Source organism: Eriocheir sinensis, unplaced genomic scaffold (genome assembly GCF_024679095.1).
Source record: "Eriocheir sinensis breed Jianghai 21 unplaced genomic scaffold, ASM2467909v1 Scaffold325, whole genome shotgun sequence".
NCBI classification, from domain to species: Eukaryota; Metazoa; Arthropoda; class Malacostraca; order Decapoda; family Varunidae; genus Eriocheir; species Eriocheir sinensis.
In genome coordinates, this window is record NW_026111638.1 from 57,270 (window position 1) to 73,854 (window position 16,585).

General features: G+C 43.6%; 2 non-coding genes across 2 annotated transcripts; one reads left to right on the forward strand and one right to left on the reverse strand.

Annotated features, from left to right (window-relative positions):
- The first annotated feature begins 1,330 nt into the window (after positions 1-1,330).
- Positions 1,331-1,404, forward strand: Trnam-cau (transfer RNA methionine (anticodon CAU)). Its single transcript has one exon. It is a non-coding gene; the product is annotated as a tRNA-Met (tRNA).
- Positions 1,405-3,051: 1,647 nt separating this feature from the next.
- Trnam-cau (transfer RNA methionine (anticodon CAU)) lies at positions 3,052-3,125 on the reverse strand. The gene has a single exon. It is a non-coding gene; the product is annotated as a tRNA-Met (tRNA).
- Positions 3,126-16,585: the final 13,460 nt, after the last annotated feature.

The window sequence follows — 16,585 nt, forward strand, 5'->3', positions numbered from 1 at the left end:
AATGTGCATTGTATGTAGCTATAGATAGAAGAAGCTTAAAACCTTCAACTTTAGCACAATCTTCTGTAGGCCCTGTTTAAAAAAATAAAAAAAAAGCGAGAGAGAGAAGACGAAGGTGAAAAAGGACAAAGAGAAAGGAAGAAAGATAAATTATATGAATGACGGGGAGTTGGCTTATGGTAGCACGTGCAAACACAATCACAGTTGAAAATATACTATGGAAGATGGCGATGATGGGAAAGTCGTTACGTAAAATTCGTTACACACCTGCTTCCGCTTTCACCCCACCCCACCCTCCTCTAGCAGATGTGATAGGTATCTCCCACTCTCCCGCGTTAGGCGAACAAAGCTGAGCCCTGGTGGCGAATGGCTTAACGTCACGGTGTTGACTCGTCTCTGTTGCGGGATGATGGTATATTTCTCGTGAGAATGAGAAGCAATGCTTTGTGTAAACAGTGTGGGAGACGAAAGTCGTTTAGTGGATCGTGTCGGTCGTGTGTCGACAGTGACCGCCGTGGAGATGACTCTTTGTTTAAACATTGTGGGAGACGTTTCACATCTCTCCTTCCGTCCATGAGTGTTCTTCACCACGAGCTAACCATGCAGAAAAACTCTGTGAAAGCTGTGGAATGGTATTCGGCGGGATACATCTGCACCCCCTCCCCCCTTTCCCGCGTTTTTCCGAGCGTCAAGATAGAGAATTAAACTACCACCGCGATAGTCTTTATATAATGAATAGTTAAAATGAATAGGATTTTATGATTTTTATTGATATCTAGTGAGAAACTAACATGCCAAAATCTTTTATTAGCTTAATGCAGGTCGATTATCGTTTGTCTTAAATCCAAACTTAATCCAGTCTGAATAGTTAAACCATTACATGAACACAATAAATTTTGAATTACACTCTAAAAATACATCTGAATTCTGGATGAGACGGATTCAGACAAGTTATAGTAAACACATATGGCATACATGATAATAATAATAATAATAATAATAATAATAATAATAATAATAATAATAATAATAATAATAATAATAATAATAACATTGTTAAAATGCATATTAATTCTGGATGAGAGGGATAATTCAGACAAGTTATAGTACACACACATGGCATACATGATAATAATAATAATAATAATAATAATAATAATAATAATAATATTGCAACGTTCTGTGGATCATATGTACGTTTCTACTACCTAGTTACCACGTCCCCATCACCTTTTAAGAACCCTTTTACTACATCCCATTACGCCAATGCTATGTATTGGTACCTTTAATGTGCATATTCCCACAACCTTTCTGATAATCGGGGGGAGGGGGCTTCGTGGTGCAGTGGTTAGCACACTCGGCTCATAACCGAGAGAGACTGGGTTCGATTCCCGGGCGGAGTTGAAAAATTTTGCTGGGATTAAACCTTCCCATACTCATATCCTTGAGCATGCGAAGACAATGAAGTGTAAAAAAAACTAATGTCACATTAATTGATAAAAAAAAATATGGTTCTCTAATTTTCCTCCATATTTGAGTGTTCATGTCTTCATGCGTTGACCACATTAAGAAAAGGCTCCATGGTTTCCTGGTGTTTGGGTTCCATTACATACTACTTTCTAATAGGATCTTGGAGATCCACTTATATTGTTGACCTAATCCTGTGGTTTACTGTGGTTTGGTTCCATTCCACACTACTCTCTAATAGGACCCACTATAATCCCTTGGTATTGTTGACCTTGTCCTTAATGTATTAGGTCAAATATTATAATATATTTGCTCGATAAGATCATTTTTATTTCAGGGGAAAGTATATCTATTTTTTTTGTCGTTTTTGTTGGTGTTATTGACAGCTTGACTTACTCCTTTGTGATTGTATTTCTTCCTTTACGAGCAATACCTAGTTTGTTTGTTTTTTTCGCCATTCATACGTAGTGTGGGTGGGATCGAACAATTGGGTATAAAAAAATGTGATGAGTGTATTTTTTTTTAAATTTTTATGTTTTTTTTTTCACGCTTCGTTGTCTTCGCATGCTCAAGGATATGAGTATGGGAAGGTTTAGTCCCAGCAAAATCATTTTTCTATACCCCCCAAAAAGTGCATACTCTGCTTCCTTATGTACTTAAGATTCATTTTGAGAATTGTGTGTCATGTTATGGGAATTTTTTTTTTTTTAAGTGTTTGGGAAAAAAAATATAGTTAAAGTGTATATTAAATTACCTATTTTTCTGAAAGCTCAAAGTATAACTATCTTTTCTTTCTTATTATATCCTCCCGTAAGCAAATGATTGTGTGGAATTAGTGAAGGTAACAGCGTTACAATGCTTATATGGAGTTCAAGATTTTACCGTCATCAAAATCATTTCCATAATGTCTGGAAAGAACAAGTGCCTTAACTAGCGAACTATATTATTCTGTCTGTTTTTTGTTTTGTTTTTTCATATAGAAAAAAAAAAATCACCCTCTCAATAATTAGCACTTTTACATGTTCGAAATAAATGTGTTATATTGGATTGCATATACTGATTTTCGCTCCCCCCCCCCCCCAAAAAAAAAAAAAAAAAAGAGAAAGGAGAAAATTGTGAGTAAAATATAATAAGTTAAGAATGTCTTGTCTTGTCTTATCTTTGCCCATTTGCTGACTAAGAACAAGTTAGATTTTTACGATCATCTCATCTTCAAGTGTTACTACCTTGATTTTCAGCGTCGTTTATATGCATTAACGAAAAGTAAAATTTATGGTTATGTGACTGTGAGCAGTTAACGAAGATATGATGTATGACACAGGTAATAGAAGGAACCGTTGCAAGAAACGTAGCAGAAAGGTAATGGTATGCTTAGTAGGAAGAATGTGGTAATATTCACGCTAAAGGTAACAGTAACGTAGCAAAAACACACACACAAAAAAAAACGCAATGACCTACTTGACCTACTCCTTTGTGATTGTTTTTCTTCGTTTACGAGATAAAAAGCAAGTTTTTTTTACACTTCATTGTCTTCGCATGCTCAAGGATATGAGTATGGGAAGGTTTAATCCCAGCAAAATTTTTCAACTCCGCCCGGGAATCGAACCCGGTGTCTCTCGGTTATGAGCCGAATGTGCTAACCACTGCACCACGAAGCCCCCTCCCCCCGATTATCAGAAAGGTTGTGGGAATATGCACATTAAAGGTACCAATACATAGCATTGGCGTAATGGGATGTAGTAAAAGGGTTCTTAAAAGGTGATGGGGACGTGGTAACTAGGTAGTAGAAACGTACATAAGATCCACAGAACGTTGCAATATTATTATTATTATTATTATTATTATTATTATTATTATTATTATTATTATTATTATTATTATTATCATGTATGCCATATATGTGTACTATAACTTGTCTGAATTATCCCTCTCATCCAGAATTAATATGCATTTTAACAATGTTTTATTATTATTATTTTTATTATTATTATTATTATTATTATTATTATTATTATTATTATTATTATTATCATGTATGCCATATATGTGTACTATAACTTGTCTGAATTCCTCTCATCCAGAATTCAGATGTATTTTTAGAGTGTAATTCAAAATTTATTGTGTTCATGTAATGGTTTAACTATTCAGACTGGATTAAGTTTGGATTTAAGACAAACGAAAAATAATCGACCTGCATTAAGCTAATAAAAGATTTTGGCATGTTAGTTTCTCACTAGATATCAATAAAAATCATAAAATCCTATTCATTTTAACTATTCATTATATAAAGACTATCGCGGTGGTAGTTTAATTCTCTATCTTGACGCTCGGAAAAACGCGGGAAAGGGGGGAGGGGGTGCAGATGTATCCCGCCGAATACCATTCCACAGCTTTCACAGAGTTTTTCTGCATGGTTAGCTCGTGGTGAAGAACACTCATGGACGGAAGGAGAGATGTGAAACGTCTCCCACAATGTTTAAGCAAAGAGTCATCTCCACGGCGGTCACTGTCGACACACGACCGACACGATCCACTAAACGACTTTCGTCTCCCACACTGTTTACACAAAGCATTGCTTCTCATTCTCACGAGAAATATACCATCATCCCGCAACAGAGACGAGTCAACACCGTGACGTTAAGCCATTCGCCACCAGGGCTCAGCTTTGTTCGCCTAACGCGGGAGAGTGGGAGATACCTAACACATCTGCTAGAGGAGGGTGGGGTGGGGTGAAAGCGGAAGCAGGTGTGTAACGAATTTTACGTAACGACTTTCCCATCATCGCCATCTTCCATAGTATATTTTCAACTGTGATTGTGTTTGCACGTGCTACCCTAAGCCCACTCCCCGTCAGTCATATAATTTATCTTTCTTTTCTCTCTTTGTCCTTTTCACCTTCGTCTTCTCTCTCTCTCTCTCTCTCTCTCTCTCTCTCTCTCTCTCTCTCTCTCTCTCTCTCTCTCTCTCTCTCTCTCTCTCTCTCTCTCTCTCTCTCTCTCTCTCTCTCTCTCTCTCTCTCTCTCTCTCTCTCTCTCTCTCTCTCTCTCTCTCTCTCTCTCTCTCTCTCACCTCTTTCTCTTTCTCTATATAAATTCCTCTCTCTCTCTCTCTCTCTCTCTCTCTCTCTCTCTCTCTCTCTCTCTCTCTCTCTCTCTCTCTCTCTCTCTCTCTCTCTCTCTCTCTCTCTCTCTCTCTCTCTCTCTCTCTCTCTCTCTCTCTCTCTCTCTTTCTCTCTCTCCTTCTTTCTTCTCTCTCTTCCTCCTTTTCTCCTCTCTTCCTCTCCTTTTCTCCTCTTTTTTTCTCTCTCCCTTCCTCTTCTCTTTCTCTCTCTCCTTTTATCCTCTCTTTCTCCTTTTCTCTTCTCTTTCTCTTTTTCTCTTTTCTCTTCCTCTCCTTTTCTCCTCTTTTTCTCTCTCTCCTTTTCTTAATATAACTTTGTGTTTTTTTGTGTACTTAACGTATATGCTTAACCTCAAACTCTATGTTTAACATGTGTGCAGTTACTTATACATCATCTTCCCCAAAATAAAAAAGATACAGTTACTATACTTTCTTTCTCAAAGACAGAGTTTTAATGTACACAACATAACTTTGTGTACTTGATTAATCTCAAACTCTTATTTACCATGTGTGTGTGTGTGTGTGTGTGTGTGTGTGTGTGTGTGTGTGTGTGTGTGTGTGTTTGTGTGTGTATGCAAAGCTAACAGGTAACAAAGGCGTAACTGTTAAATATAGCATCTCATCATGTCGTCACTGCTTCACCCAACACGCTCCCTCTAAGACAGAACGAGGCATGGCGCAGCCCATGTCTCGCCGCTCCCAGACTCGTCACCTCCCACCAACCACAGCACAGGACATCCCTCGCTCCCTCCCCATAGCCTGTCACTACCGATCCCTCTCCGTCCCGCCCCACGCTCCGACGCTGTCCACTCCGCCCCACGCCCCGCCACTCTCCGTCCCGCCCCACGTCCCGACGCTCTCCACCCCGCCCCACGCCCCGCCAAAACAATTCGCTATGGCAGGGGACACTACGGATGTCTTTCCGCCCCCGCCCCACGCTCCCTTGCCCCGCCAAAACAATCGGCTATGGCAGGGGCCACTACGGATGTTTTTTCCGCCCCGCCCCACGCTCCCTTGCCCCAACAAAACAATTCGCTATGGCAGGGGCCACTACGGATGTCTTTCCGCCCCCGCCCCACGCTCCCTTGCCCCGCCAAAACAATCCGCTTTGGCAGTGGCCACTACAGATGTTTTTTCCGCCCCGCCCCACGCTCCCTTGCCCCGACAAAACAATCGGCTATGGCAATATTACATCTACTAGCAAGCATGATTAAACCAAGGCTTTTTAGCATGAGGAGTAGAGAAAGTACGTGGAATGTATGCCTCCATTCCAGAGACAATCACCTCTGTGATGCGCAGAGCACACACAGAGGGGTCTCTCACCTGGAAGTAGTAATCATTCCACGGGAAATCGGAAAAGTACATCCTCAAGTCGTCCCACCGAGCTGAAGCAAAATGCCAGAAGCATCGCCTCCTCGGTGGGTCCACAGGATGTACAGGAGCGATAGGACAGGCTACAGAAATAAGGTTATGATCGGAGGAGCCCAACTGAGAGAACAGTTTGACAGAGTAAGCAGAAGGATTAGAGGTAAGGAAGAGGTCTAGAATGTTGGGCCTGTCTCCAAGACGGTCGGGAATACGAGTAAGGTGCTGAACCAACTGCTCTAGGTCGTTGAGGAGAGCAAAGTTGAAGGCTTGCTCACCAGGCTGGTCAGTGAAAGAGGATGAAAGCCAAAGCTGGTGGTGAATCTTGGGATTTCAGCGAAGGGAGAGTGGGTCAAGATGCGCTCCACTTTAGAGTTCAAATAGTCAAAGAGTTTTACATAGTTAGTAGAGTTAGGTGAGAGATAAACAGCACAGATGTATTTAGTAATAGAATGACAATGAAGTCTTAGCCAGATGGTGGAAAATTCAGAAGAGTCAAGGTCGTGGGCACGAGAGCAAGTGATGTCGTTGCGCACGTAGGCGCAACATCCAGCTTTGGATTGAAAATTAGAATAGAGATAGGAGGAGGGAACAGAGTAGAGGTTGCTGTCAGTTGCCTCAGAAACCTGTGTTTCGGTAAGGAAGAGAAGGTGTCAGCTGAAATGTGTTAAAAACCTCGAAGACAGCAACTCGATACCCCAATACTCAGCACGCTCGCGTCCTTCGCCTCGCTGGTGGCGGGGCAGGACTGCAGGGGTGGCAGGGTCTGCCGTCCGTCGGCTGGTAGCGGTGGTGGGAGGGGCGACAGGCAGACAATATACGCCCACCAGTCACCCTCAAAGGTCCGAGTTGCCTGGCGAAGAAAAGTGCGCACCTACGACTAGTTGTGTCGTAGGAAGAAACAAGCGCCGAGACACCTTCAAGGAGACTTGGTTGTGCGAGGCGGGGCTCGCGGGCTGTGTGGACTGTGCGGGGCGGGGCGGGGCGTTGCCCTCGGGTGTGGCTGGGTGCTGACTTGACGCTCACGGAGCAGGCAGGCCGCATTGTTAATGTTTAAGGAGCGGGGGGGAGGGATGACTATTGAAGGGGGGAGGGAGAGAGGAAAAGGGGTGTAGTAAGGGGTCATTGAAGGAGGGAGGGTGAGAAGCAAAGATGTTATTCAGTTTAATAACATTTTTTTATTGAAATTCATTATTTTTTTTTTGTAAGTCAACTTTTTAAATTTGAAATTCATGTATTTTAATTTTAAAATAAACCTAGAGAATCTTCCTGATTATGTTCAACAATGCAAGGCATGTCAAAAGTCTACGGTAATTAAATATATAAATGTCACTTTATGGTAGTTTTGGGTGCTCATGAAGTTGGCATGACATGGCAGTCAAAACACATCATTTTCAATGGTCACCACTGTATTTGTAAAGATACACTCTGCAGTGTATATTCTTTTTTTTATGAGTATCACATAAGCATATTTTCTTCTTTCCCTCTACCTATTTTCATTTCAATAAAGAACAAATTATATTCAAATATTCTCTCCACATATTCACTTAATGGCCTGAATACCTTGTTAACTTTTCATATTTTCAAAATTTTCCATATTTTGTTTTGTCCCGACTGTTGTGTTGTTTGCAATAAGTATGGCATTACATAAAAATATTAATATTTCCCCAAAAGAAAAAAAAATGGATGGTTCAAAATATTAATATATCCCAAAAAGAAAATACAGTGGATGAATGAAGACTATTGAAAATGGCAGAACGGATGGCAGAATTGCTGGTTCCCTGTATTGGAGACAGGATTCATTTTTTAGAAGCACTTGAGAAATTAAAATCAGAAGCTGGGCAGCCTACAACATGTAATGAAGAAAAGACTGAGGGAAGTCAAGAAATTCCTGGGACATCTGGTCCTGATCCTGAGAGATACCGAGCCCTGGCTAGATCTGATCCTGCTCCACGTCCAAGTACTACCACATCTGATCCTGCTCCACGACCAAGTGCTACGATATCTGCTCCTGCTCCAGGACCAAGTGCAACCACATCTGATCCTGTTCCAGGACCAAGTTTTGCCACATCTGATCCTCTTCCCCAACTAAATGCTGCCACATCAACAATCACTTAGTGAGAGAGAGAGAGAGAGAGAGAGAGAGAGAGAGAGAGAGAGAGAGAGAGAGAGAGAGAGAGAGAGAGAGAGAGAGAGAGAAGTACGTGTATGAGACAGAACAGTCAGCGCGCGACCTTCCTTGGGTTCACACGTGACTTTGCCCCGCTGCTGTGTGGTGCCAACTCGCTCTTTCCTCTGTTTTCCTCTGCTTTCGCGGTGTGAGGCGTTTGTGCCTCTGTGGACTGCTGCTGTACTGGAGGACTACAAAACCAGGAGGATTACCCTGCCTTCTACTACAGACCGCTAAGTGTTCTGATTTAGTATTTACTTAGTTAGATAGTGATCCACAGTTACTCCTAGGACAAGTGTATTAAGCTTCCCACATCTACACTAAATTCAACATTTTTTCACGCCAACCCAGTGCTACACGGTTTTATATTGCTTTTGTGTTTTTTTATATTGCTTTTGTGTTTTCTTCTCCTTCTATTATTAGGATACTTTACTGTGCTGTGATAATAGGACTACGTGAATCAGGCGCGCCAAGCTACGTTAATTTCTAAGTCCACACAAAACATAAGATAATCCACTTTCCGCGCAAACCTAGTGAACACAGTTATTATCTTCTTTACATAAGTGATTTCTCAGTATATTAATATTGGCCTATGTTTTGTCTTGTTGGGTAGAAATAACCGCGCCTTTTTACCCGAGACACACCCTTTTTCCCGGGGAATTGACCTGACTGCGACCTCACAGCAGCTGTTGGTTTGTTTTCCTAGATACACATTTTTGACCTGACGACCTCACCGCAGCTGCGTACTTTGTTATCGTCTTAACGCGCCTAATTGTTTCCGTCTTGCCTCGCCCATATCTTCACCATGACGTCCCTCAAGCGTTGTTCTGGGTGTGGCCTTCGCATGGCCAAGCAGTACTTTCTTTCCAAGGACGTTTGTAGGTTCTGCGTTAAGACTCAGAAGGATGATCAGAGGATCATAGAGTTAGAGAATAGGGTTACGACTCTCGCCGCCCAGGTACACTTACTGGTTAGTGCAGCAGCAACAAGCCCCGCCTCCTCCTCCTCCCCTTCCTCTTCCTCTTCTTCCTCGTCCTCCTCCCCTCTAGTATTGTCTTCACCCACACAGCAGCCCCTCCCATCCTCCTCCTCCTCCTCCTCGACCATCTCCGATCTCCCCGCTTCCCACCCCTCCTTCTCCTCTTCTTCCTCCTCTTCCTCCTCCTCCTCCTCCTCCTCCTCCTCCTCCTCCTCCTCGCCTTCCTCTTCCGTCCCCCCTCTCCCCTCTCCCCGCCCACCCTCCTCCTCCTCCTCCTCTCCCTCTTTCTCCTCCTTGTCCTCCGCCTCTTCGCTCGTCCCTCCCTCCCACACCTGTCCTTCACCTTCCCCTTCCCCCTCTTCCTCCTCCCTCTCCTCGTCCGTCCCTCCCTCCCCCACCTCACTCTCCCTTTCACCTACTCCTCCTTCCTCCTCCTCCTCCTCCTCCTCCTCCTCCTCCTCCTCCTCCTCCTCCTCCTCCTCCTCCTCCGCCTCCAATTCCTCGCCTTCCTCTTCCGTCCCCCCTCTCCTCTCTTCCCCCTCTCCTCCTCCTCCTCCTCTCCCTCTTTCTCCAAATTGTCCTCCGCCTCCTCGCTCGTCCCTCCCTCCAACACCTGTCCCTTACCTTCCCTTTCCCCCTCTTCCTCCTCCCTCTCCTCGTCCGTTCCTCCCTCCACCACCTCACCCTCCCTTTCTCCTTCTTCCTCTTCCTCCTCCTCCTCCTCCTGTCCACCTTCCACCTCTTCCACAATTTCTCCTCGTTCTTCACAGCAGGTCCCTCCCTCCTTCCCTCTCCCTCCCCCTTCACCCACCCCTCCTGGCCCCCTTCCGACCGTCGGGTTCTTGTTGTTGGTGATAGTCAGGTTCGTTATGTTGACAGGTATTTTTGCTCCAAGGATAAGAACAGGACGAGGGTGTGTTTCCCAGGGGCAGGGGTGGGCCATATATCAGACAGGATTGAGGCGTGTATGGCAAGCGAGGGATCGAACCCCATTGTCTTTCTCAGCTGTGGCGGAAACGACGTTTCTCGTGTGCCAAGCGAGGACCTTCTCAGGAGTTTTAGAGAATTGTTAGGCAGGATACGTGACGCTGGTGGGTCGCCAGTAGTGTGTGGCGTCCTGCCAAGGATGGGCGTTGGCGATGGATGGCTGTCCAGGGCGATAGCAGTGAACAGCAGACTTGCTGAGCACTGCGAGCGCAATGGGTGGCTGTTCGTCGACAATTGGGACCTCTTCTTTGGCAACGACGCCCTCTACGCCCGTGACAGGATACACTTGACGTTCAAGGGTGTTGAGGCTCTCTCAGACTCCCTTGAGCGAGCACTTGGTACCCTGAGGGATTTTTTAGTATAGGCGAGGGGGGGAGGAGTAATGGGAGCAATGGGAGGAGTAATGGGAGGGGACATCTAGCTCATAATATAACCAGGCAGCTTAGAAGTAATTCTAGAGGAGTAACAGAGGACGGGCTAAGAATCTTCTATACTAACAGCAGGAGCCTCAGAAACAAGATAGACTTACTAAGGGGTGAAGCTTGTTCAGAAAATTTTGACATAATAGCGATCACTGAGACATGGATAGACACTGCTAATAGAAATTTTAGATCAGAATTTGAAATAACGGGTTATCAGATGTTTCACAAAGACAGAAGGGGCAGAAAGGGAGGTGGAGTTGCGCTATATGTTAAAGACTCACTTAAATGTTTAGTTAACAACTCAGTCAAAACTAACATGGATTCAGAATCAGTTTGGGTGGACGTTTACAAAGGGAAAGAAAAACTAACTCTAGGAGTTATATACAGGCCACCCAACCTTAACAGGCAGGACACGAGTATATTACTACAGGAGATTGGCAGGGCGAGTATGAGTAGAAATGTCTGCGTAATGGGTGACTTTAATTATAGGAATACAGACTGGGAAGATCTAGTGGGTGACCTGGAAGCCGAGGACTTTCTTGAAGTTATACAAGATAATTTCCTTAAGCAGGTAGTTACTGAGCCTACCAGAGGAGATAACATATTAGACTTAGTCCTAACCAATAATGGGAACTTGCTACGTGAGTTGGAGGTGGGCGGAGAGTTAGGAAATAGTGATCACAGAACGGTTCGTTTTAGCTTAGACTGGGCGGTAACCCGCGAACCAAACCCAGTGTTAGTGCCAGATTTTAGAAGAGCAAACTACGAGGGGCTTCGAAGACATCTTGAAGGGGTAAACTGGGATAATTTAGGGATTCATGAGGGCCAGAACTGCGGATTGGAGAGCCAGGAGAACCAGGTAGAAATGTCTTACAATAATTTAGTTAGAGTAATAGTAGAGGGGCAAGAACAGCATATACCACAGCGAACACTTAGAAAAGAAAACAATGATCCTAAGTGGATGACTCGTGGACTAAAACACGAGATTGGGTTAAAGAAGGAATTTATCAGAAAATAAAGAATGGGAAACACATCTCAGGGGCCGGTACGTCGAACTATCTAGATTAGTTAAGAAAAACACCAGGATCGCAAATACGAACTATGATATCAATGTTGCAGATGAGGCGAAAAGTAATCCGAAGGGCTTCTTTCAGATGTATAGAACAAACACACGGGAGAAAATTGGACCGCTGAAAACAAACACAGGGGAGCTAGTAGAAAATTACGAAAATATGAGCACATTGTTGAACGACTACTTCCTTTCAGTATTCACACAGGAGGATCGAACGACTATACCGGAAAGAGTTCAGGTGTACGAGGGCGGGGATGGCGATAAATTGAGGGATATAATCATTACCAGGCAAATAGTTCAGGATGAGATAGATAAGCTTAAGAAGAACAAGTCGCCAGGTCCTGACGGGATATTTCCGAGGGTATTAAAGGAGCTAGGTGATATAATCAGTGACCCACTAACCGACATCTTTAAGATGTCGGTAAATACTGGCTATGTGCCGAGCCTATGGAAAGTAGCTAATGTGACGCCGATTTTTAAAAAGGGGACAGGTCAGTTGCTTCAAACTATCGCCCAATTAGCTTAACATCGGTTATAGGGAAGATGCTGGAGTCCATAATAGCCAGGAACATTCGGGAGCATTTAGAGAAACATAGCTTAATTCACGACTCGCAGCATGGGTTCACAAAAGGTAGGTCATGCCTCACCAATCTCTTGTCCTTCTACAATAAAGTATTTGAGGCGGTTGACAGAGATGAAAATTATGATGTAATCTATCTTGATTTTAGTAAAGCGTTTGACAAAGTTCCTCACCAACGACTGTTGCTTAAATTACAGGCTCACGGAGTAGAGGGTAAAGTTTTGAACTGGGTCAAGGCGTGGCTTAGCAATAGGAAGCAAAGAGTGCAAATCAATGGTAAAAGATCTGACTGGGGATGTGTTACAGTGGGGTCCCACAAGGTTCGGTATTAGGTCCACTTTTGTTTATTATTTATATCAATGACTTAGACACAGGAATTAGTAGTGATGTTAGTAAATTTGCAGATGATACCAAGATCGGTAGAGTAATTGAGTCGGATCAGGACGCTAGTATTCTCCAAGGTGAACTCAACAGATTATATGACTGGGCGGATAAATGGCAGATGGAGTTCAATTTAGGAAGTGCAGTATTCTGAGTGTAGGTAGGAACAACCCCTCACATAACTATTGCTTAAATGACACTCTCATAAGTAGGTCTGGGTGCGAGAGGGATTTAGGGGTCTTAGTGAACTCTGATCTCCGTCCAAGGGCACAATGCATTCAAGCTAGAAATCGAGCTAATAGGGTACTGGGATTTATTTCAAGGGGCGTAAGCAACAGAAGCCCCGAAGTCTTCCTCAAACTATATTTAGCATTAGTTAGACCTCATCTTGACTATGCGGTTCAGTTCTGGTCACCCTACTATAGAATGGATATCAAAATGTTAGAATCGGTGCAGAGGAGGATGACTAAGATGATTCAGGGGTTGAGAAACTTGCCATACGAGGAAAGACTCAAACAGTTAAACTTGCATTCTCTAGAAAGGCGAAGGGTGCGTGGAGACATGATCGAGGTTTATAAATGGATGAAGGGCTTTAATAAGGGAGACATTCATAAGGTTTTGTTGGTAAGAGAACCGGGTAGGACACGAAGTAACGGGTTTAAACTGGATAAATTCAGATTCAACAGGGACATAGGCAAAAATTGGTTTACTAACAGGGTGGTGGATGAGTGGAATAGGCTTAGCAGTCATGTGGTGAGTGCCAATACAATTGTCACATTCAAAAATAGACTAGATAAATTCATGGACAGCGATATTAGGTGGGGTTAGATACACGGGAGCTTAGGGTCAAAGGAGCTGCCTCGTACAGGCCTACCGGCCTCTTGCAGACTCCTGCGTTCTTATGTTCTTATGTTCTTATGTAGAACTTCCTGTTTTTTTATAATAGTGAATAGTTGAAGGTCAAGTAGTTACTATTAGAAATGGAGAAATTTGTATTTGGTATTGAGGAATAGGTAGATTGTTAGCCTTTTTGTTAGCTGTTTTTAAGCGTTTTTGTTTTAAGTGTTAAGTGTTAATGTTTAAGGCGCGAACTGCTATCTCACGTCAGGTCCGGTGTACTGTTGCCTGCTTCCACAAGTTGATTGCAGTAGGTGAGATAACACAATAGCCTTTTAGTTGGCCGAGCGGTAGCCGTTATAAGTTCACTTTAGTTCACTTTAGTTCTCTCTCTCAAAGGGCAATACCAATACAAAATGTAATTTTAACTATATTAACAGTTGTACATGAAGTTTACAGTTTACGTGAGCGAGTCGCACGCACACCAGAGCCAGCCACACCAACGTGCCAGGGACCGGCGAGCACCACTCGCCCGCCCGCTGCCCGCTGTCTTCTCTCGACTTCTCCCCGTATTCCTGCTGCTCGCTCGTTTTATTTGCTTGTTAGTTCGTCCGGAAGGGTGTGGGTTCCGGTTGATGACTGTTGATGAAAGTCATCATTTGCTGATCCTAGTGTCAGTTCATCACAGCCTCCCACTGCCATCAGCTCCGACGTGTTCCATAACATCCTGGCAAAGGCACTGAGCCTGTGCTTAGACACAGTCACACACTCACATGTATATTATAATATACACATTACAACATATTTTTAACCTGTTCATCTACAATCTGCCTTTGACTGTGTTTAAGTCTGTATGCAGGAATGTACACCGGTTTGGTGTCGGGCTTAACCCTAATCTTGTGCTCTGTCGTATCAGTCGCACCTAAATGCTCACCGGGCATGGCAATGACATCACGATACTGATGTGAAAGCTTCAGAAGCGGGCCCCTAAGCTCGGGACAATCGACCACTTTAGTCTGACTAAAGAATCGACAGATGAGGCCTGACATGTCTTGTCGCCGGCGTCGGGTTGACCCACCGCGCCGACACAAGGCCGCTTGAACTCTAAAGGTTCTGTCGACACCTGTCCGTCGAACGCTAATGCGCGACCCAAAAAGGCTCCATTTTTTTGTTTAACCGGACCGCCAGTGGCATTAACCACTAAAGCTACGGTCCTACTTCCCTCGCGTACCGTGTTAAGGGTGGACTCTATTTCCCTCTTTCCGCCACAATGGTGTCAAAGAACACCGCACTGCGAGTGTTTTCTAGTCATTATGGTCTTAGTCTCACGAGAGAGAGTGGGCATTATCGTCGCTCTTAGCTCCAGGCAATTCTGTGGCTGCTCTGGGGGCGCAGGACGCCCCCAAACCCTAATAGTGTAGCTGAATTTTCAGGGAGAGAGAGGGACGACTTATTGTGACAAAACTCGAGTTTCTGCGAACACACTTGCTGGACAATAGTGTGTGAGCATTTCTTATGGAAATTGTTGCTTTTGTGATGAGGTGGGGATGGCGAGCACCCCCTTTGGCCGTAAACTGAGGAATGTGTACGCTTGTACTTGATGGTGTCCCATATGCGATTTTTCTCGTTTTTGGTCTTTTTTTGTGAGTGAGATTTTGATGACGAAATATGTATAGCAATTGTTCTTGAAGTGAATATTATAAAACTAGAGTGACTATATAATATTTTACAAGTAGTTACTGGGTGTTCTGCTGCCGATAAATATGTATACATGCACAGTGAATATATGCATTTTTTTTACTGGGACCTGGGACCCATGTATGTTGGGGGGATGAGGAAAGACCCTGGGGAAAAAAAGAAAAGGAGCTGTAACTTTTTTCCCCAGAAGTAATGACACCAAAGTGTGGTCCGACTGTGCTTCTTGCAGCGTCCCCATATGTGGACGCGCCACAGCTACCTTCTCTGCTAGGACTGCAGGTAAGACCAGGTAAATATCATGAAAATATGAAGCAAGGTGTTTTTAATGCCTTACTTGGCTTATATCTTTATTTTCATCCATTATAAGTCACTAATATATGGGTTTATAAGCGTTGAATATACCAGAAAAGAAATTACTCAAAAAAAGGAGGAAAAAAAATCCCATTTTTCAAAACACTTTTCCACTATCTTCCAACAGGGTCTGCTGGCTGCTGTCTTCAAGGTGGATTACCTCATCCCTCCACTTATATTTGCTACACAAAGGATGCCCTGGGGTCAGGGGATTATTGTTATACATATGTTTTTTTTAAATGTAACTAAATAAATGAGAAAGTTTTTTTGAAATATATTTTTCAGAATTTCAAAGTTATGTGTTCTACTAATATAGAAGTTGAAATTACAGAGGAGTCCTTAAACATCAAGTGACTAGCTTAAGTCTTTCAATAAAATCATTACCTGATTTTCTGTGTATTTTATTTCCCTTGGGGTCCAATCAACCCCCAAAGTATGGCAAGTGGCAAGATTTATATGATTACCTATCTAGGGCTAGGCAGATGTCACAACCTACGGTGGCGTTAGGGACTGACACGGGACGTGCATTGCAGTAATACTTGTTTTTCCTCATTAAATGTTCAGTATATGTTTGTGTGGAGTCAACTGTACTTTTCCTGATAGCCAATGTTTAGATTTGTGACAGATTTTTTAGACATACACAGCAATACGCGTTGGTGTTGTATATGACTGTGACTTATAATTTTGTTGAAGTTATGTTTCCTGTCTGTCGCTACGTGTGCACCGACGGAGTTCACCTGCAGTGACGGCTCGTGTGCTGCGAATGAAGAAAGGTGTCCTACTACGATTGCCCCCACCGACACTACTACCGCCACTCCTCCTCCTGGTGAGTGATGTCATTCCCTTCTCTCCTGGTTGCTCATTGAATCCCCGCTCTGCTCCCACCTCACTGTGTGCTGTGTGTGTAAAGCCAATTGTACTTTTCCTGAGAGTTAATTTGTTTAGATTGGTGATTTCGACTTTTTAGGCTTACACGGCAATATGCGTTGGTGTTGTGTATCATTGTGACTTTTGATTTGTTGAAGTTATTTTTTCCTGAGTAGCTACGTGTGCACCGTCGCAAGTCGACTGCGGTGGCGGTCTTTGTGCTGCGGATAAAGACAAATGTCCACTACCGCTACCACCCACTACCACCACCACCACAACTCCTACTACT